Consider the following 21,529-nt stretch of genomic DNA (forward strand, 5'->3'; position numbering starts at 1 on the left):
TATATATATATATATATATATATATATATATATTTAATTGAAACCTGTGTGTCTTTTATAGTCTTTATATACATGGGAGGACTTGATTGAAGTAATTTTTTTCACAAGAAAGAGTCAAAAGCATCTTTTCAGATCATTCATAATTTTTGAGAAAAGGCTAAGATTTGCTACGCTTTATTTTATTTTATTTTAAATATAAACTTTTCTCCTATCTTGCCTGGAAAATGAGAGGTCTCTGGTACTTATCTTAAATGTTACAAATTATTTTGATTAAAGCAGTCAACAGTATTCTAAAAGACAAAGCAGCAGCTGATAATTTGGTACCATCTTAAAAATTACATAGTAATAACCTTTTATCAGATTTACACTATTATGAAGGTAGGTGTTCTCAATTAAATTTATGGATGTAAAGTTAAAGCTCAGAGGAAGTTAGTTCAGCAGTTGCCTGGGTGAGTCACAGGATTGATAACAGCAACATTCTTAGTCCTTTAGTAAAAGACTTCTGTTTTATGTAATAAAATAATTGGAGAAAATAGTATTCTAGATAATAGCAAAGGGTAACCTTAAGGAGTGGGTCTCAAACTATGGTGCCAGGACCAGCATTATTTATCATCTGAAACTATTAGGAATTTAAACTTTTAGGCCTTACTCAGTGTTGGGCGATAAAATGTATTATGCTCACTTTGTTAAAGATAACATGAGGAGGCCGTCGCCCAGGTGATATTAATGTGTGTTGGAGGGCAGGCAGGATTGTTGTAGCCTGGGGCTTGGTTTTGGGATTGAGCCTTTCCCACCCTTTTTGATGTGGGGCGGTACAATCCAATCATGCCTCAGAGAAGTGACTTTGTATTAGAGACTTCCCTATTTTGTATATTGGATTAAAGGTTGTGAAGCTACACTATAAAATGGGGGCAGAACGGGACTTGGCTCTTGGTTCCTGAGATTATCATTAGAAGAGAGAGCAGAGGAGAGAAAGGCCACGTGGAGGAGGCCAGGAGAAGCAGCCAAGATGGCGGAGTGCTGAGTGAGATGCCAGTTTGTGTCGAGTTTGTATTTGGGATAAGGAAGGAGATGGGGAACAGAGGTGAATAAGTCTGGTGAGCTAGAAACCTTTGATTCTAGGAAACTCGGATAAGTCAGTGGCTTTGTAAGCACTGAATGTGACTGGGTTTTGGAGCCCAGTGTGTGTATTACTTGCCCACCGGGTGCAAGCTAGAATTAAAGACTATGGCCCATCAGTTTTTGGCTCCGCTGTTTCTTTACCGACTGTCCGAATCCAATGCAAACCTGCATGGACCAGGCTGCTCTGATGGTGGCCCTGGCCGTGGCTCCTGGCTTTACACTCAGACCTACCGAATTAAACTTTGGGAGTACAGCAATTTGTTTTCAAAAAAGCTCTGCACACACTTGTGATGCACACTAAAGTTTGAGAACCAGTCTTCCAACAATTTTATCTTTTGTGACAGAGAGAGAGGGACAGATAGGGACAGACAGACAGGAAGAAAGAGAGATGAGAAGCATCAGTTCTTTGTTGTGGCACCTTAGGTATTCATTGACTGCTTTCTCATATGTGCCTTGATGGGGGGCGGGGGGCTGCTGCAGAGTGAGTGACCTTGGGCTCAAGCCAGCTACCTTTGGGCTAAAGCTAGCAACCGTGGGGTCATGTCTATGATCCCACGCTCAAGCTGGCGAGCCCACACTCAAGCTGGATGAGCCTGCGCTCAAGCCGGAGACCTTGGGCTTTCGAACCTGGGTCCTCTGTGTCCCAGTTCAATGTCTATCCTCTGCGCCACTGCCTGGTCTGGCCCACAATTGTTTATGTGGTTTAAATGCTCAAGGTTGCTGAGGTGATATACCTCAAGTAGGAGGCTCCCAGAGCCTGACTTTTCAAGATGCAGAGAGAAGATAGGTAAGGAAGAGCTGGAGAGGAATTAATACTATAGTTCAGTTGTCTCTGCTGTGCCAGGCACTGTCTGGCTTTCCACTGGCCTTCTGTATTCAATCCTCGCCCCGATTGTGTGTGCCTTTAGAATGCTCCTTGTGCCTCACGGGTAACTGTTTTCTAGTTGCAGTCTCAATCCCAGTAGCAATCAGGGCGGTTTGTTTTGGTTCTTTGGCTGATAATCACTGAGAGTTGATGTTCCATTTCATTTTGGGAGTTGTACCTTGGCCCCTGGGGCATGCAGTTTGTGTTTGAGAGATAGGAAGCTTCCTGCTAAACTTGGTTACTTTTTCTTGGAATTGTAATTTGTAATTTTGTTTCAGGGACGTGGGAGAGGGAGGGACCATGTCTTCCTTGTAGAGCACTGTATCACATTCCCTGTACCTAAGGTGAGGTGCTTGGTAAACAACCATTGAATGAATATTCAAACTAGCACAAAGATTGAATCTTCCAAAAGAACTTATGCTCACCTCTCAAAGTCATGGCTCTGTTTGTATAAGGCAGTGGTTCTCAAAATGTGGTCCCTGATCACCAACAACAGCAACTAGGAACTTGTTAGAAATGCACATTCTCAGGCCCCATCCCAGACCCTACTAAGGCATAAACTATGAGGACAGCAATCTGTGCTTTAATAAGATCCCAAGGTGGTTGCAGTTTATGCTAACATTTTAGAACCACTGGTTTTAGGCATGAGGAGTAGGAGTGTGTTGTGTTTGTGTGTGTATATATTTCAGAATGGCGCCTTTTATAAATAATTCCCTGGAAAGTAAAGATATTTTTCTCATTTACACTTTGGGGCTAAGAACATGCTGAAGCTCATTATAGCATCTTCCAAAGCACCTGACAGAGCGCGGACTGCTGATCATTACCTGATAAGACGCCATCCCCTCACTCCGTCCAGCAAGGAGGTTACCCCCAGATGCGGTCACTTCCTCCACAGAGTATAGAATAGGAGAAACACTGGTAAATACAGAATTTCCATCCTGAGGCTTAAGGTTTAGAGCAGTGGTAGTCAACCTGGTCCCTGCCGCCTACTAGTGGGCGTTCCAACTTTCATGATGGGCGGTAGTGGAGCAACCAAAGTATAAATAAAAAGATAGGTTTAACTATAGTAAGTTGTTTTATAAAGATTTATTCTGCCAAACTTAGCGAAAATCCGACATAAAGTACTTGGTAAGTAATATATGCTTTAACTTGCTATAACTCTGCTATATCAATTTTATAAAGTAAAGTTACTTCCCTACTTTATAAATCACCATTACTGTGGAACCAGTGGGCAGTTAGAAAATTTTACTACTAACAGATACAAAAGTGGGCAGTAGGTATAAAAAGGATGACCCCTAGTTTAGAAGGTAGAACTGAACCAAAGGAAATCATTTTCTTTTCTGATCATGGAAATGGCATCCACTTTTGTTTTCTTTCTTTGCTTTAAGTGGAAATATTCTTCCTACTTTATATGTAGAGATCAAGTAAGGAAGTCGCTTTGGATGGCTGAGTGCCCTATATTATATTCCCTGTTAATCTCTCTCAAGTATGACTTTTTTTTTTTTTTTTTTTTTTGCCTTTGCTAAGTAAGCAGTTGAGGGTTTAAAAAAATGAGTATTAGCAGTATAGTTTACCTGGATAGCAGTCAGATATTTCATTTCTGATTGATTCATCCTAAAGGAGAAAAGCTCTTTTCTTGAGTCCGTTACACAAAATTTTAAAAATTTTCCCTGGCCAGGTAACTCAGTTGGTTAGAGTGTCATCCTGTAACGCCAAGTCTGTGGGTTCTATCCCCAATCAGGGCACATACAGGAGTCAACTAATCCATGCAAACATAAGTGCAACAACAAGTTGATCGTTCTCTTTTTCTTTTCCCCCCTTCCTCTCTTTCTAAAATCAATAAATTTTAAAAAATTAAAATAAAAAAAAATTAATATATTTTATTTTTCCTCCCGAAACCATGTCACAACTTAAGAGTAAGTCTCATAGTTGATTTTTTTAAAACCACATAAATAGGTGTATAAATCAAGTTCTTTAGATATTGTTGCAACATTAATGTGAGTTTTTAAGGAAAAATTAAGTATGATGATTGAAAATACCTATTACTAAGTTGGACTATTCGTTTCCATTTTAAGAAATTGTGCTTGGATGTTCATGGGAGGAATTATTCCAGATCTTACCATTCATTACCTGTGAAAAAACTGATAGCTTTCTAGACAACTGTTTTCCCTTACCTCTGTAAAATGTTTAACTTGTATTTGAAATATAGGCCCAAGCTGTACTAAATAAACATTCTGTCTTTAAGATGACAGGCCTGTCCAAGCGGAGGGACTTAGGGTAGGGCACTCACTCTTGGAGTTTCACTGTTATATCTTGACTTAATACAGTGGCTGCCACTGAAAACAGGAGTAAGGATGGTAACACTGGCACACGGCATTAATTCTAAAACGTGCTGTCTGGGCAGCCGGCCTCAGGCTCTGTGAATGCCTCTTCATCTAGAATTTCAGCACAGGCTGTCCATGAAATATTTATATAGCACCGTGCGGCCTCACCCCTGACAAAAGCATAGGTGTGCTGTTGCTACAGACATCACTAACATTCAAGCTGCTGAAGAATCTTGAATGGTATTTGGAATGTTAGAAATTCAAGTGCCTGTTTTGGGGGTAAGTTTGTAATGGCAGGTGAAATTGGCCCTGGTTCCTAAACAGAAATATTTATCTTGTTACCAGAATGGCACTTAAGTAATAAAGACACATCACAGAGGAGGGAGAAGAGTGCACTAATGTGAAACTTAACAGAATTGATGGTGCAGAAGCTAGTAACCTGGTTGACTGTTGGAGGAGAGAAAGGAGTAGTCCCTGGGATTACTGTTAAGAAAGAGATGTTACTAAACACACAGCTGGGAGTAATTCTGTTACCAAGTCTTTTCAAAGATCCATACAAAGCTTCTTTGTAAAGTAAAAATATAATTATAAATTTACTGACTATGGGTGCTTATTACATTTTACCTGTAAAATGAAGGATAACACCTGCCTAACGGGCACATTGTAAGGGTTATAAGACTAAGGTACCTTAGTAACAGCATGTTTTTTGTTTGTTTTAACAGTGATTACTTCCATTCATGACTTGACCTGCATTTTTTTAATCCTCAGAATAGAACAGTGAAGTAGTGATATTTCCATTTTAGAGATAAAATTTAAAATATGAGAAAAACAATTTGCAACACAGAGGACAAAGTTCTTAAATAGTATCCTGATGTAAGGATATCTCTATAGGACAAAGTTCTTATATAGTATCCTGATGTAAGGATACCTCTGTATTCTTATGGTAAGGATCCTTTCTGACTCTGATAGGCTTGAATGGGTTTTGTTCCTTGTTGCCTAAGGTTCCCAGTGAATGAACCATCTTCTGTTCATTATTAGGGTACCAAGTTAATAATATCCCTGATGTACAAATGAGTAAGATGAACATTCTAACAGAATATTGAAGGACATACATAAGTTGCACAGTGGATAGCGCGTCAGACTGGGACACAGAGGACCCAGGTTTGAAGCCCCAAGGTTGCCAGCTTGAGCACCGGCTCATCTGGTTTGAGTGAAGCTCGTCAGCTTGAGCCCACAGTCGCTGGCTTGAGCCAAGGGGTCACTCGGTCTGCTGTAGCCTCCCAGTCAGGGCACATATGAGAAAGCAGTCAATGAACAACTACATGCCACAAACACAAGTTGATGCTTCTCATCTCTCCCTTCTTGTCTATCTATCCCTTCCACTTCTCTCTATTGATTAAAAAGAAAAGAAAATGGAGTTAGTAAAAGAATCTTACCTCAAGGCACAAAAGTTTATAAATTTCAAAAACCATTTGCAGAGCTGATGGCAAGAAATACTGGGCTCTGGGTTTGTAAAAACTCTGATGTTCATGCTGAAGTGAAAAACTGACTTAAAATAACCAGAATAGTCCCTTTCCAGTGTGAGGGTTAAATTGTCTGAAAGGTGGGCATTGCCAGGGCCACGGACCAGAGATGAGCCTTGCACAGAAGGGCTAAGAAAAACTGTATCTTCCATGGAGAATGATAGGTGCCAAGGCAGGCTGTATGCATTCTGTGGAACGTAAGACTATGTGATTAGAACAGAATGTGTTTGTTTGAAATTTCAGGAAAATATGATAAAGTAGATCTAGACAGTGGAAGAACCTGAAAATTAGCAGAGGACTGTTTTTGATGGAAGAGAGATTTATTACAACCATGGATAAGGATGTAAGAGAATGCTAGATTTGGAATTAGAACAGAGACCTTCAGAGTTGGAGATAATTCTTAAGATGGGGTACAAATGACTATTGAGTTCCTGCTGTATGTGAGGTGCAAGATTTCATAGCTTTTGGCCTACAGCAACCTGAAGGGTAGATGATATTATTCCTATTTTATATACCACATGAGTTGTTTTGTTGTTTTTGTTGTTTTGGTGACAGAGACAGAGAAAGGGACAGATAGGGGCACACAGGAAGGGAGAGAGATGAGAAGCATCAGTTCTTCGTTGTGTCACCTTAGTTGTTCATTAATTGCTTTCTCTGTCACCTTAGTTGTTCATTGATTGCTTTCTCATGTGCCTTGATGGGGGTGGGGTGCAGGCAACAGCAGAGTGAGTGACCCCATGGTCAAGCCATTGACCTTGGGCTTTAAGCCAGCGACCTTTGGGCTCAAACCAGTGACCATGGGGTCATGCCTATGATCTCACACTCAAGTCAGCGATCCCTCGCTCAAGCTAAGACCTTGGGAAGTCGAACTTGGGTCCTCTGTGTCCCAGTCCAATGCTCTATCCACTGCACCACTGCCTGGTCAGGCTCACATTTGAGTTTTGAGGAAATATAATTTGTCTAAGTTCTGTGAAGTGCTTGGGCCACAATTCAAGCGCAGGGACATCTGATTTCAAAGCACATGAGGATGTAGAACATCGAAGCCAGTTCTTTATTTTATAATAAAGAGAACTGAGATGCCAGGAGATAAGGGACCTGTTTGAAGTTATACAAGTAACAGGATGAAAGCAATTGTTCTGTAAGAGAGAGTGGATAGGTGGTCATCTGCAGAGAGAGGCCAGGTTAGAGCCTGCTGTTATAAACAGGCAAGGATGCCCAAGAAATTGGTAATAACAGTGGTTTGGAGTGAAAAAGAAGACGTAGAGAGCAGTAGGACATATAAGGGAAAGTAGTGGTGGACTGACCTTGGAATAAAGGATCGTGGAGAAGGATGACTTGAAAATAATCCTGTGGTTTTAATCCCGAGAGGCTACCAGTTACAGGGAAAAGCTCCAGTGGAACTAGTTTTAAGGAGAAGGCTCTGTGTTTCCTATGGAGCGGTCTGACTGAAATGGCAGGTATTAAAAGATAAAAACTGGTGGTATGCCTGAGCTGACCGATGTTCGTATAGATAAATACACGGAGGACAGCAATGGAAGTGAAGGTGGGGGGCTAAGAGGAGCCGGCCCTTTCTTTGACATGGTGTTGAGAGATACACCCCAAGAGCAAGCGGCCAGCTTTTACCTAAAGCAAAGGAGATTTGGTGTTTGTATGACACCCTCGGTTCTCTTTTATTCTGGCCTGCCTCTTACCACCCCAGCAGGAAAATGATTTAACTATACTTGGATTCCTAAACGGCATAGCTGTCTCTCATAACTGATTCCTCTCTCCTGCAGGTCTTAAGTGTAGAAAGGAGTATTTCTCCATCACATTTCCCTCAACAAGATTTTTTGTCTTTCAGAATGATTGTCACTGTACTGAATGGACTGCTGAAGTATTGAATTACTTCCGTATTTTGACCACACTAGAAAATTGTCCATGGAGTTGAAGTATTTATTGCAGCACTTTCTGGCCTTCCATAATTGAGGTAAGGTATACTTTTTTCCATATACTTATCATGAAGTTGTCGTGCTTGTCTCTTTTAACTTTGCTTTTTAAGAGACGTTAATCCATTTTTCCCACCTTTTGTGCTCTCACTCATCCCTCAGAGTGCTCCTACTCTGCAAAGGTACATATGGGTGCAGAAAAGACGTTTAGAGGATGAAATATGAGCAAGCTGTTTAACTCTGAAGAATAAAGGGGAAAATTTATTACTCTTCATATCAAATCAATAAAATATCCCATTTTCATAAACATAATATGCATGGAATGGATTATGCCAGAGAAAATCAGTAGATTGAGAGGAGTATTATTAAGGCTACTTGAAAAAGAAAAGGAGATACTTAAATATTAATATATTGCCTGCTTTAGTCAAGTAAAGGAAATCTAGAAATTACAGAGAATTTAAAAGAAAAATACCTGGTTTTCCATATCCAGAGATAATCAATGTTAAAACTGTACTTCATTATTTGTAATATTTGTATTACAAATACTTTTTTAAAATTATTTTTATTGTGTTGTTTTTTGGTTGATTTATTTTTAAATATATTTTATACGTTGATTTTAGAGAGAGGAGAGAGAGAAGGGGGGAAGAAACAAGAAGCATTAATTCCTAGTTGCTGCTTTCATATGCTTTGACCCAGTAAGACTGGGGTTTTGAACCAGTAACCTCAGCATTTCAAGTCAACGTTTTATCCACTGCACCGCCACAGGTCAGGCTGTATTACAAATACTTGTAATGATGTGTTTGTTAATTTGCTAGATTTTTTTCAAATGAATGACATCATATGCTTGCTTGGTGCCAGGCTCTGTACTAAGCATTTTACATACTTTATTTATTAATTCTCACTATCCTGTGAGGTTGGTACATTTCATATCCTCATTTAAGCATAACAGAATTGAGGTTCGGAGAAATTAAATGACTTTCCAGTGCTCACACAGCTGGTAAACCCACTCAGAACTTGAAGTAGTCAGCTACCAAAGCCTATACCAGTGGGATTTTTAACACACTTCTTTTCCTTAACAAAATGCTTATTCCTGTTTTGCTCTAGCATGATTTTAAATGACTGCACCATGGTTTCTCTACCCTCTCTCCTGTGTTGAAAATGTATTTATTTTTCTGTATTTACTTTTCCAAACAGCATTGCAATGAACATCTTTTGTGCACACTCATGATTTGCTGAGGATAAAATACTGTAAGTGGCATTGCTGAGTCAGTGGGAATGTGAAAATTTATTGTTCAGGTTTTGATATACTCTGCTTGTTGTCTTCTCAAAAGGTTGTATCAGTTTATATCTCACTAGCAGTATATGAAAGGGCCTGATGACCCATAGCCTCAGCAGTGTTGGTAGTTAGCATTTTAGATACTTTTGTTTGCCACCCCCCTTTTTTAAGAGGTGGGGAAGAGGGAGAGAGAAAGAGACGATAAGCATTAACTCATAGTTGTGGCACTATAGTTGTTCGTTGATTGCTTCTCATATGTGCCTTGACTGGGGGTCTCAAGGTGAGCCAGTGACCCCTTGCTCAAGCCAGTGACCTTGGGCTTCAAGTCGGCGACCCTGAGCTCAAGCTGGTGAGCCTGTGCTCAAGCTGGCGAGCCTGTGCTCAAGCTGGCGACCTCTGGGTTTCAAACCTGAGACCTCAGCATCCCAGGTTGATAGTCTTTATCTACTATGCCACTACCAGTCAAGTTTGTTTGCCTTTTAAAAAGATTCCAGGTGTCCTTGTTCAGCTCCATAATCTTTCCTCTATTCCTGACTGGTTCTTTCTCTTAACTTGAGTCTTCACTTTGTCACAAAAGGAATCGCAAGACAGTGGGTAAAAGCATGGGCTCTAGAGCTAGATGCCTGGGTTCAAATCATGGCTGTACTACTCTGCCTCAGTTTCCCCATCAATAAAATAATAGCAATAATTAAACCTCTCTTGTAGCAGTGCTAGGTGATAGTTGATTAAAGTAGAATAGTGTCCGATTCTTAGTACATAGTGGTTCATTGTTGGCTACTACTGTTATCTTCTACAAGTCTCTGCTCATTAAATAAAAAATCAAAGGCTATACTTGTTTTGAATAAAATTTGATTATTACCAAGTTTGTAATTCACAGCAGAAACTAAAGTGCTGACATTGTAGTACTGTGTTAGCACAGTGACCAGCCTGAAGGTCACAAATAACCATCCCTGCCTCCATTGTCACTGAGAAGTCCACGGTGATGAGGAAACAGTGAAAACAGGAATAACTAGAATGTTAAAGTGCTTTCTAAGCTCCCAGAGCATTTCACACACATTATCTTAACCTGATCCTCACAACAGAGCTGTGAGGGAGGTGGTGTAGCTATTATAACCTTGTTCTACAGAGGAGGAGATTGACGTGGAGGAACTAGGTGACTTGCTCATTCAAGGTCATGGACATGGTCAGTGGTAGAGCAGGGTGTGCACTTGAGGCCATCTGTCTGTAATTCTGCACTTGCATGCTTCATGGCATGCTGAGCTGAGGAGGTGCAGGTGTGGACACCCAGGTCTAGAAGTCAGATCTTTTCCCTGTGGTTTCCATGTAACTAACTAGGAAGCAGGAATGCCTTGGTATTATCCCTGGAATCTGTTCTTTACATAGCAGAGTGATCTCTTTGAAGTGTAATCACATCCTGGCACCTGCCTGCTTGGGCCTGGCATGACATTCTTTCTTCCGTGGCCGACAAGGCCAGGCTTGATCTGGCTTCGCCTGCTCTCCAGCCTCAGCTGTCACCTACTCTAGAACACTGTGTTCCAGCCCCTCTGGCCTCTTTTCTCCTCAGGGAACACACCGGCCGCTTTCTTGCCCCTGGGATTCTGTGGGTGCTGCTCCGTTGCTTGGACCCTGTGCTGGTGCATGTGTGTGCGCACACACGTGCTCACACACCTTTCTGAGGACTGACTCGTCTCTTTCAGGGAGGCAGTTCACAGAAAGCTCTGGAGCAGGCTGCTAGGGTTCACTTGGTTTCCCCAATCACTAGCTGTGTACCCTTGGACAAGTGACTACACTGTTACCTCACCTGTAACAAAAGAATCATCACCAAAATAGTACCTGTCCCAAAGTTTTGGGAAGACTAAGTGGGTTTAGTTGTGCAAAGCTCTTAAAAAACTATCTTGTGCTTCGAAGTGCATATGCATAGTTAGGTGTTCTCAAGAGCATCAGTTTTCGGGGTTCATCTTAAATCTCACCTTCGCCATAGTTTCACCCAACATTGGTTATTAACCCTACCTATACTCTCTTCTTCCTCATAATCCTGTTTTATCAGCGTTGAGCATGTATCAGTATGTAATTATTTTTCATTTTCTTCTTTCTGTTTCTCTGCTAGCCTCTAACTCCATAGGGACAGGGCTCTGTCTGTGCTGTCCACAGCTAGGTCTCTGCTGCTTAGCATTAAGTATTTCTGGAATGAATGTCAATATCTCCAATCACTGGATTGCATAGAAATTCTGCCTATATTTTCTTACTGTTTTTTGAGTGTTCCATTTCACATTATAAAATAATTCCCTCTGTATGAAACTTAGTTTGAAGTATGATTTGAGATACAAATGAAAACTAATTTTTTTTTGTCAAAATGAGAAGCCAACAGTAATTGTTTAATTTTTTAAAAAGAAAACTGCAACCCACATTACAGCTGTTAAACTTTTATTTTTTTTACTTTTGTGACAGAGATAGAGAGACAGAGAGAGGGACAGATAGGGACAGACAGAAAAGGAGAGAGATAAGAAGCATCAATTGTTGCAGTACCTTAGTTGTTCATTGACTGCTTTCTCATATGTGCCTTGACCGGGCAGGCTACAGCAGACCGAGTGACCCCTTGCTGAAGCCAGGGACCTTGGGCTCAAGTCAGCGACTTTGGGCTTCAAGCCAGCAACCATGTGGTCATGTCTATGATCCCACGCTCAAGCCAGCGACCCTCTGCTCAAGCCGGTTGAGCCTGCACTCAAGTTGGCGACCTCAGGGCTCAAACCTGGGTCCTCTGTATCCCAGTCTGATGCTCTGTTTACTGCATCATTGCCTGGTCAGGCAGACTTTGTTGTGTTGTTTTGTTTAGTTCTCCTTGGGTAATTCTTGCACAGAAACTGTTCACCTAGTTGAGTCAAATTTCTCTTGAGTGTGCTGGCCCAGTACCAGGCAGAGGCTCTGGGGTCACCTACCATGGCTTCACCTACAAGAGAAAGACATAAAGTTATCAACCTAGAGGCTTATTCCATTTGTTCAATATCTAGCAGGGGTTGTCAAACTTTTTATAAAAACCGCCCACTTTTGCAGTGGTGGTCAACCTGGTCCCTACTGTGCAACCAAATGGTGCTGCAATTGGCCCACCAGGAGAGCTGGAACGCCCTGCTAGATATTTTACAATCTTGTTTGTCAGCCCTTTTAAGAAAACTGTTGAAACCTAGAAACATCAATACATCAGTGACTATATTACTTTTCCTTAACTGCTTCTTGCATTTAGGTGAAGGACAAAAATGCTTTGACAGTCTGTGTATTGGTTTGGAAAAAATTGGTAACCATTCTTTTCCATATGTTAATTTTTAAAATGAAATTAATAACAAAAGCATTACATACCCATTATTTTATATTCAAACCATAAAAGATGTAAACAGAAAAAAAAAATTGACTCTTGCATCCCTCTTTCTCGTCCACCCCTTAATATAACCATTGCTGAGTTTATTGTATACAGTGTTCTTTTATTTTTTTTTTAAGATTTTATTTATTTATTTTAGAGAGAGAGAAGGTGGGGAGGAGCAGGAAGCATCAACTCCCATGTGCCTTGACCAGGCAAACCCCAGGGTATCAAGCCAGCAACCTCAGCATTCCAGATCAGTGCTTTATCCACTGTAGCAAGCACCACAGGTCTGGCTGTATATTCTTTTAGATTTTTTTTATGCTTAGTAAATATGTGGGGGAGGGGGGCAAAAGTAGGTTTACAATGGTGAGTACACAAAACAGTTTAGTTTATTACTGTATTACTACTTACTATTCTATTATTTTCTATATGAACTGTAAACCTACTTTTGCCCCACCCTTTATTAGATTCTCTCTCTCTCTCTCTCTCTCTCTCTCACACACACACACACACACACACACACACACACACACTCACACACACACGCTTTTTTGGAACGATGTCATAAACCCACTTTCTTGTACCCATCAATGGGCTTTAGAAACACTTGCAGCCTTTGTTTTCTGGCTGGCAGCATCTTAGAGAAGTCACTAATTGATATTTTCCCAGGGCTTTAGATACCAAGTCCTGCCTGGTTTGTTCAAAGCACTTGGATGTAATCTTCCAGAGGGCAGGGGCCGGGCACATTCAGTAATGTGGTGTAATCTGATGATTTCCTCTCACCACAGAGGAAGAAATGAGGATGAAAAGGGGGAGCCAGTGCATTGGGAAAGAAGCAAATTCTTCTAAATTCATGAGGGCATACATTTAGCAAAATGCTTTTTACTGGGTTATTTAACAAGTAATTTGATTTCCAGGGAAACGGGTTGGCGGATGAGTTGCTGTCAGGTTATCAAATTTTTCATGACTGTGTCTCTCATTATTCTCTTCCACCTTTTTGTTGTTGTATTTATTGGTCCATGAGAACAGAATGTAAACTTTGGGACCGAGGAGGGTGCAGGGCCACAATTCACTGGGCTGTGCCCTTCACACGGGCATGAGAAAGCCTGCCATTGGCTCGCCTGACTTCTGATCTATGGCACTGCATTCCAGAAAACTAACTGTAAGGGTTTCTTTAAGTGATGGGTGCTCTGGACTTAAGCAGAATTGCACTTGTCAGGGTTTTCCATAGTGCTCACCTTATTACACTAGAGAGGCAAGTTTCATTGCTTAAGGGGACAATTTATGGCAGTGGGCTTATCTCCTAGTTTTAGCTCTTTATGTTTTTCTGCCTCTTAATAAAATGTGAAGTCACAAAGCAATTAAATAGTAGTGTAGTTTTCAGGCAAAAGGTGGAGAAAGGCTAACCAGGGTAAAGGGCTAACATGATTGACAGAGGCTGCCTGGAGATTTACATTGAGAATAACTCGTTCTTCAAAACTTTCTTCATTTTCTTGTGGGAATTATGAGGTAAATCATACACCAAGAGGATGGATGATTAAAAATGTGGGAGTTATGATTTCTTTTGGACTTTGTAAGTCTCTAAATCCTCCACCTTAGTGTAGAGTTCTCATTTCAAGAACTCAGTGAAATGATGGGAGCCATTAAAGTGAAGCAGAAGTACTTTAAAAATCTTAAATGGTTAATAAGCTTGAGATTATATATATTTTGTAAATGTAAATATTTTGTAAAATGTCTTAAGATTCAATGAAATTAAGTACAGAATTTATGAGTGGTTTTTTTTTTCACTTGAAACTCAGATTCACAAGGGAGATATTTTTCACTAGTGAAAAATTTGGAATGGAGTTTTAACTAACTGTAAGGTTCTAGAATTTTAAAAAATAATATGAGAAAATTTTAATAATGACACTTCCAATGAAGAAATATTTGAAAAAATATTGAACATAAAAAGCAGGAGAGTTAAGATTCCCTGTCCCTCTTGTTCCAGCCTCCTTTGACATATAAAATAAATTCTTTTGGTTTAGCCACTTTGTATTGATGACTTGTTTATTCCAATCAAGAGAATTAAAAAATAAAGACACCTAAATTCTACATGTCATCCTTTCTTATTACCAAAACAATTTGATTTTAAGAAGTGTTGAAAAGCTTCCTCTTTATTTGAAGTTTGCTTGTGCCCTTATAATCACATTGAAATAGTGAAAACAAATGGCTTAAATTAAAATGTGATTGTTGGCACCAGTTGAGGGATGGATTAACTAAGAGTTAATTTATGTGACCCAGAAAATAAGTGCTTTTACTGGATCTAAAATGAGATCTTACTTTGAAAGAAGGGAATCTTGAGAAAGGAGGAGAGTGGATTTTCATATAATTAAAACCTGCTTTACAAGTTCTGGACAAGTGGGGTCATAGGTGTTGGGCTTAAGATGTAAAAGGGTTTTGAGGTGATTTGGGACTTGAGCTGTCCAACCTATATAGTTTGAAAGCTCCCTTCTTGGGCTAATAAGAGAAATGGGGGAGATCATAAACACAGCAATCGTAAATAACTTAAACACTGAAAGCCAAACATTATTTGGCTATTGGGTTTAAGTATTTAAAAAAAATCATGTAGCCCTGGCCTGTTGGCTTAGTGGTAGAGTGTCAGCCTGGCGTGCAGGAGTCCTGGGTTTGATTCCCGGCCAGGGCACACAGGAGAAGCGCCCATCTGCTTCTCCACCCCTCCTCCTCTCCTTCCTCTCTGTCTCTTTCTTTCCCTCCTGCAGCCAAGGCTCCATTGGAGCAAAATTGGCCCAGGTGCTGAGGATGGCTCCATGGCCTCTGCCTCAGGCGCTAGAATGGTTCTGGTTGCAACAGAGCAACACCCAGATGTGCAGAGCATTGCCCCCTGGTGGGCGTGCTGGGTGGATCTTGGTTGGGTTGCATGTGGGAATCTTTCTGCCTCCCTGCTTCTCACTTCAGAAAAATACACACACACACAAAAAAAAAAACAACAAAAAATAACACGCTGTTGCGCAGATGAACATTAAAAAAGAGTAAGGAATGTAAATTCTTGCTGAGCTATCCCCCCCCCCCCCCCATGTCTGATATTTATTTAGTCTGTTTCTAGTTGTTCCCTATTATGAATACTAAGGGATAGGTAGAAAGGGCCATTCTTGCTCTGGTAATTATTGAGCATCTGCTGTGTATGTGCCACAAGTGACATTCAGATGCTGTGGCAGATGCTACAAAGAGAAATGAGGCACAAGGTGCAGTAGGAGGTTGGAGGAATGAGGGATGTTTTTTGTCTAGTGTGATCAAGGAAGGCTCCATGGAAGAGTGGCATTTGATTCTGGGTCTTGAAGAACGAGTAGTAGTAAGAATGGCAAATAACAGGAAAATTAAATGTGAAGCAGCGGAGTAAGCAATTTCAGAGTGCTGTGGCTGGAGTATATGGGGTCCATCTGCAAAGAGTCTAAAATATGTTTTATCATAATATATTTTGTTTTAAGATGTATCTCCTAAGTATGTTTTAGAAAGAGTGCACTACAAGTGTCCAATGAAAATGTTGTCAACAAGATGCTGTTTACAGAAAGTATGTTTCTAGAGGTTTAACTCCTATTTGCCGGTCACTTTTTGAACTTCGGTAACAGTGGTTCTTTAGCCTAGTCTAACAGGGGAGACTTAATATCTGATTTCCAAGTAATAAAAAGGAGAAATTGAAGTGTGCTGTTTTCCATGAGATATGGGAAGTCATTAGCACCATATGTTTAAGCAAACTCTAGCTTATTCAATTATTCTTAAGTTTTAGAGGATAGTTGTGTGCTTGATGGGCCAGTGCTAGAATAAAGGAGACTCTATCCCCCAAAGAAACTAATAGGTCAATAAAAGAAAGAACTCAAATAAACAACCACAACAATAAAAACAAAATCTCAACAGTTTGTTAAGCTCTTTGAAGTTATCCATAGGGTATTGTAGAGACACAAGGAAGGGGCATCTAAAATTGGTAGAGGATATCAGGAAAGGCTTCCTGGAGGAGGAAATGCCTACAATGGGTGTTAAAAAGTGGGAGGAGAAGCAAATGAGTGACCAGCCAATGTGAAGGCTTTTTAAAGGGGTAAGAGAACATTGAACACCAGGAAGCCAGTGTTAAAACTCTCCAGCTGGAGAGGTGGATAGAGACCAAACAACAAGTGGATGTGAATGCCCAACCTATTCTGAGTTTAAAAAAGAAGTATGATTAGGCCCTGGCCGGTTGGCTCAGTGGTAGAGCGTCGGCCTGGCATGCAGAAGTCCCGGGTTCAATTCCCGGCCAGGGCACACAGGAGAAGCGCCCATCTGTTTCTCCACCCCTCCCCCTGTCCTTCCTCTCTGTCTCTCTCTTACCCTCCCGCAGTGAGGCTCCATTGGAGCGAAGATGGCCCGGGCGCTGGGGATGGCTGCTTGGCCTCTGCCCCAGGCGCTAGGGTGGCTCTGGTTGCGGCAGAGCGATGCCCCGGAGGGGCAGAGCATCGCCCCCTGGTGGGCAGAGTGTCGCCCCCTGGTCGGCGTGCCGGGTGGATCCCGGTCGGGCGCATGCGGGAGTCTGTCTGACTGTCTCTCCCCGTTTCCAGCTTCAGAAAAATACAAGAAAAAGAAAAAAGAAGTATGATTAGAGTTACCCAGGAAGGGAATGAGGTGGTCCAGGCTAGCAATGTTGAGCATAGTGATAGGGAAAAAGGGGGCTCGTAAAGGAGACCACTCTCCCTTAGTGCTTTGGTATGTGGGGAAATGAACAGCTGACTCAAGAGAGCCACTGTGTCCAGAATGGTTTGCAAATGTGGGTTTGTGAGTGAATGAAAACTTGTTGAGAATTATTTCTTATGGATTAGGCTGTGACCAGGATGGGAAAGTGCAATGGTAACAGGAATAACTTGTCTGTGTACCTCAGGTCACATTTGTGCAGAGCACCAGGCCCAAGCATTGGGAACATGTCCTGACTCTTTCTAGTAGAATGGGTGGTGATTAAACAAGCTTTGCCATACAGTGAGTTCTGGTTCTGGGTTTTAATCATATAGCTAATTTTATCAAATTAGTAATTTTCCTCTTTAAAAGACTATAGGGAGGGAAACAAAAACAAAAATCAAACAAAAAAACACCCCCAAAACAAAAGACCATAGGAAAAGAAAAACTATGCAGCTTTTCCCAGTTTATAACATTGAATTTTTATATATAAAATATACTTTATTTTTTTATTTGTTAAGTGAAAGGAGAGAAGGCAGAGAGATAGATACTCCCATGCACCCCAACTGGGATCCACCCAGCAAGCCCCCTATGGGGCAATGCTCTGCCCATTTGGGGCTGTTGCTCCATTGCTTGGCAACCAAGCTATTTTTAGCACCTGAGGTGAGGCTCAACAGGAGCCATCCTCAGTGCATGGGGCCAGCTTGCTGGAACCACTTGAGCCATGGCTGTGAGGGGGGGGGGGAGGGGTGGAGAAGCAGTTGGTTGCTTCTCCTATGTGCCCTGACTGGGAATGGAACCTGGGACATCCACAGGCCAGGCAATGCTCTACAACTGAGCCAACAGGCCAGGGCCTAGAATATATATTTTAAGTGTACTGTATATAGCAATGTTTTTCAACCACCAGTCCACAGACTGGTCTGGTAGAAATTTCACAAAAGAGTTAACCATCCTGATGTTGTATGAAGATTATAGACCCAAATGATTTTCGTAGAATTCTCTTATGCTCAGGGTGATTTCTGCCTTAGCAGTCCCTGAAATAATTCTCCTATTTTTACCAGTCTCTAAGTATAAAACGGTTGAAAACCACTGGCATACAGTATGTATAAAAATAAAATATGCCACAAGGCATTACTTTCATATGACCACTGCAGCTAAAAAGGAAGACCACAATCAGGAAGCTTTTTAAAAAATCTCTGCTTTCATGGAATTTACATTCTAGTGGTTGGATGATATAGGGCAGGGTAGTGAGTTGTTCAAAAACTAAGAAGAGGTGTGATCATGGCGGCCGCTGAGGAGTGGAGTTCGGAGGATGAGGAAGAGGAGGTAGAGGAGGCAGAGCAGTTGGTTCTGGTGGAATTGTCAGGAATTATTGATTCAGACTTTCTCTCTAAATGTGAAAATAAATGCAAGATTTTGGGAATTGACACCGATAGACCCATCCTGCAAGTAGACAACTATGTCTTTGCTGGAGAGTATGAAGACACTCTTGGGACCTGTGTTATATTTGAAGAAAATGTTGAATATGTGGATGCAGAAGGCAGCAATAAAACAGTGCTAAACTATAAGTACCATACAACGAAGAAACGCAGCATGACCAGAACTCTTCTGACAGAAAAGAAGGAAGGAGAAGAAAACATAGGTGGTGTGGAATGGCTGCAAATCAAGGATAATAATTTTTCCTATAGACCCAATATGATTTGTAGCTTTCTACATGAAAATGAAGATGAAGAAGTTGTAGCTCCAGTCCCAGAGAAGTCCTTGGAGTTGGAAAAGCAAGAGAGTCAAATGAAAGATCATTCAAACCTGGGTTATGAACAGGAGAAACCACCACCCTTGGAAATACAGGATTCTGGTCCTCTTATTGATATTCTTTCCTCGGATACAGAAAGTTCTGTTTTTATGGAAACTGAAGTTGCTTCTTTAGAAATCACTCCTAGATGAAGTGTTTTTCTTAATAGTCATAAACTTTAAGTTTTTATATAAAAGAATTGACTGTAGCTTCCAAAAAAAAAAAAAAAACTAAGAAGAAACTGGTAAAATGTAGTTGTCTGCTTAGATTTTTATTTTGAAATGCTGTATGCCCAGGGAAAACATTGGGGCTAGATTTAAATTTTAATTTTATGAGTTTTCATGGGTCATTCTTTAAAACTAGGTTTTAGACCAGTAATTAGTAAATGATAGCCTCTTTCATCTTCCTTAGTTTTTTTGCATGCTGTTGGGTCATTCAGAATGGCACTGATGTTAGATCTGGCATGTCCTAAGCCACTTGAAAATAGATGGTTAAGTCTGCTAATCACAGATTTGATTGGGCACTTCTCCTGTTGGTTCTTGTGCAGATTCCTGTTCCCACCCAGTTCCAGGACCAGCTGCACATACTTGCCTCACCCCAGTCCAGGAGGGCCGGCCTGTGTTCTTCCCCCAGCCCCGAGGAAGAGTTCTGGAAAACTTTGTTCCCAGGGCTGTTAGAACCTCTGTAACTTCTTCCCATCCCTGTTCTCCTAATCTACTGTGCTGGGAGGGAATATCATGGTAGGGGGGCAAGGGTTTTTAGGCAAAGAAAAAATGTTGAAATGGATGTGGTGTTGAAATGAGGCTCATCTGTAGGAACTACGATAAATAATCTCTTTCATGTTCCCAGTCTCCTTACCTAGTTGTCTGTAGTGCAACATGTGTTCTTCTTTTTAAAAATTTGTGTTTGAGGGAGAGAGAAAGAGAGACCGAGACCATGGGCGCCCGAAAGAGATTCAGTCCATGGAATCTTGGAGAGAAAGAATATAAAAGTTTTAAAATTGTAACAGCAATGACTTCATTTGATGTATTTCACATTCTACATGACAGTAGACCAAGTCTCCTTTATTAAAACCTACAAGAAGTATTTTGGCTTTATTGACTAATGTTATACATAGAAAAATTTCATTGTTTTAGAGCATATGAGGTGAAGATGGTTAACCTGAGGGCATTTTCAAGAGAGCTCAACTTGATCCCGGACGAGCCCCCCCCCCCCCCCCCCCAAATAAAGAAAGAAGAGAGCCCAAGTTGAAAAGGCTGGGCTCTGTCTGCCGTCTCCGCTTCAGGAATAGAGCACTCATTACCCAGACTGACTTGGTCAGTCTGTCTTTCAGTAAGCCAATGGGTAAACAGACTTGAAACTGTATTGTTCAAATTGTTTATAAATGGTTGTCAGTTTTTAGGGTGTGGCTGTTGAACCACACCTGAGAAGCTAACTAGATGAAGCCAACTCATAAAGTTACCTAAGAGCCTCCACCCCAGTTGATGGTCCAGATTGTCTCCAAGGGAGGTGAACTAAGCCAGTGTTAAGACTGAGTGGGATAAGGCAGTGGTGATAATGTGTAATTGATGCATTCATACACATGACCTCAGTACAGCATTTTCTTGGATGGAAGCATGGGAAATAGCACATGAGAACTCACTCACGCTTCTTGTTAGCTTTTTGGGCCACTGCTGCCTCCTCTTATCCTTCCTTGTCCAGCTATCCATTGGGACTTGAGCTTTTGTAAGATCATTGAAAATCCTTGTGTTCTGAGAACCCAAAGGGAAAAAATTTGACCACTAACCCGTCAGAAAGTTAGTTAAAACAATACAGTTTTGTTTTTAGCGAGAGACAGAAACAGAGAGAGGGACAGACAGACAGGAAGGGAGATGAGAAGCATCAATTCTTTGTTGTAGCACCTTAGTTGTTCATTGATTGCTTTCTCATATGTGCTTTGACCAGGGGCTATAGCCGAGCCAGTGACCCCTTGCTCAAGCCAGTGCCCTTGGGCTTCAAACCAGCGATCATGGGGTCATGTCTATGGTCCCACACTCAAGCTGGTGACTTCGGGGTTTCCAACTTCAGTCCTCTGCATCCTAGACTGACACTCTAGCCACTGTGCCACTGCCTGGTCAGGAGAAACATGACAGTTTTTTTAAAAAGGCTGTCCACATATATAAATAGTTGGCTGTGACTAGAATAAATTTACCATGTTATGAAACTGGTAATTGTGGTAGTGTTACTATGACAATATTTTAATTTAGAAAGTACTTTGATGAGTTTATAGTTGTGGTAGTGTTACTATGACAGTATTTTAATTTAGAAACTACTTGGATGAGTTTGTAGCTTATAAGGTAAATGGATTTGTTTGTTAATTTTTAGGGAGTTCCTTAAACTTCTGATGGGTACCTCAGGTTTGTTTAAAATAGATACAGTCGACATTGATCCCAAGACCACATTTTGCCTTTTAACCTATTGGTACTTCTTTCAATTTCCTATAATGGACCTAAGTAAAAATTAGGAAAGCTTACAAATTTTTTAAAAAGTTAACTCTAGCCTGACCAGGAGGTGGCGCAGTGGATAGAGCGTTGGACTGGGATGCCGAGGACCCAGGTTTGAGAGCCCGAGGTCACCAGCTTGAGCACAGCACATCTGGTGTGAGCAAAAAAAGCT

The 21,529-nt window shown here is 41.0% G+C and overlaps 1 protein-coding gene and 1 pseudogene across 4 annotated transcripts in view; both read left to right on the top strand.

Annotated features, from left to right (window-relative positions):
- KANK1 (KN motif and ankyrin repeat domains 1) overlaps nucleotides 1-21,529 on the top strand; it is a 249,516-nt gene that overhangs the window by 79,744 nt on the left and 148,243 nt on the right. For all 4 annotated transcript variants that reach the window (XM_066368045.1, XM_066368049.1, XM_066368048.1 and 1 more), the window contains exon 2: nucleotides 7,675-7,800. The gene's annotated coding sequence lies outside the window, so the exon portion shown is untranslated. The remainder of the gene's footprint in view (nucleotides 1-7,674; nucleotides 7,801-21,529) is intronic.
- Nucleotides 18,362-19,026, top strand: LOC136393004 (general transcription factor 3C polypeptide 6 pseudogene; annotated as a pseudogene).

This window comes from Saccopteryx leptura, chromosome 2 (genome assembly GCF_036850995.1).
Source record: "Saccopteryx leptura isolate mSacLep1 chromosome 2, mSacLep1_pri_phased_curated, whole genome shotgun sequence".
NCBI lineage: Eukaryota > Metazoa > Chordata > Mammalia > Chiroptera > Emballonuridae > Saccopteryx > Saccopteryx leptura.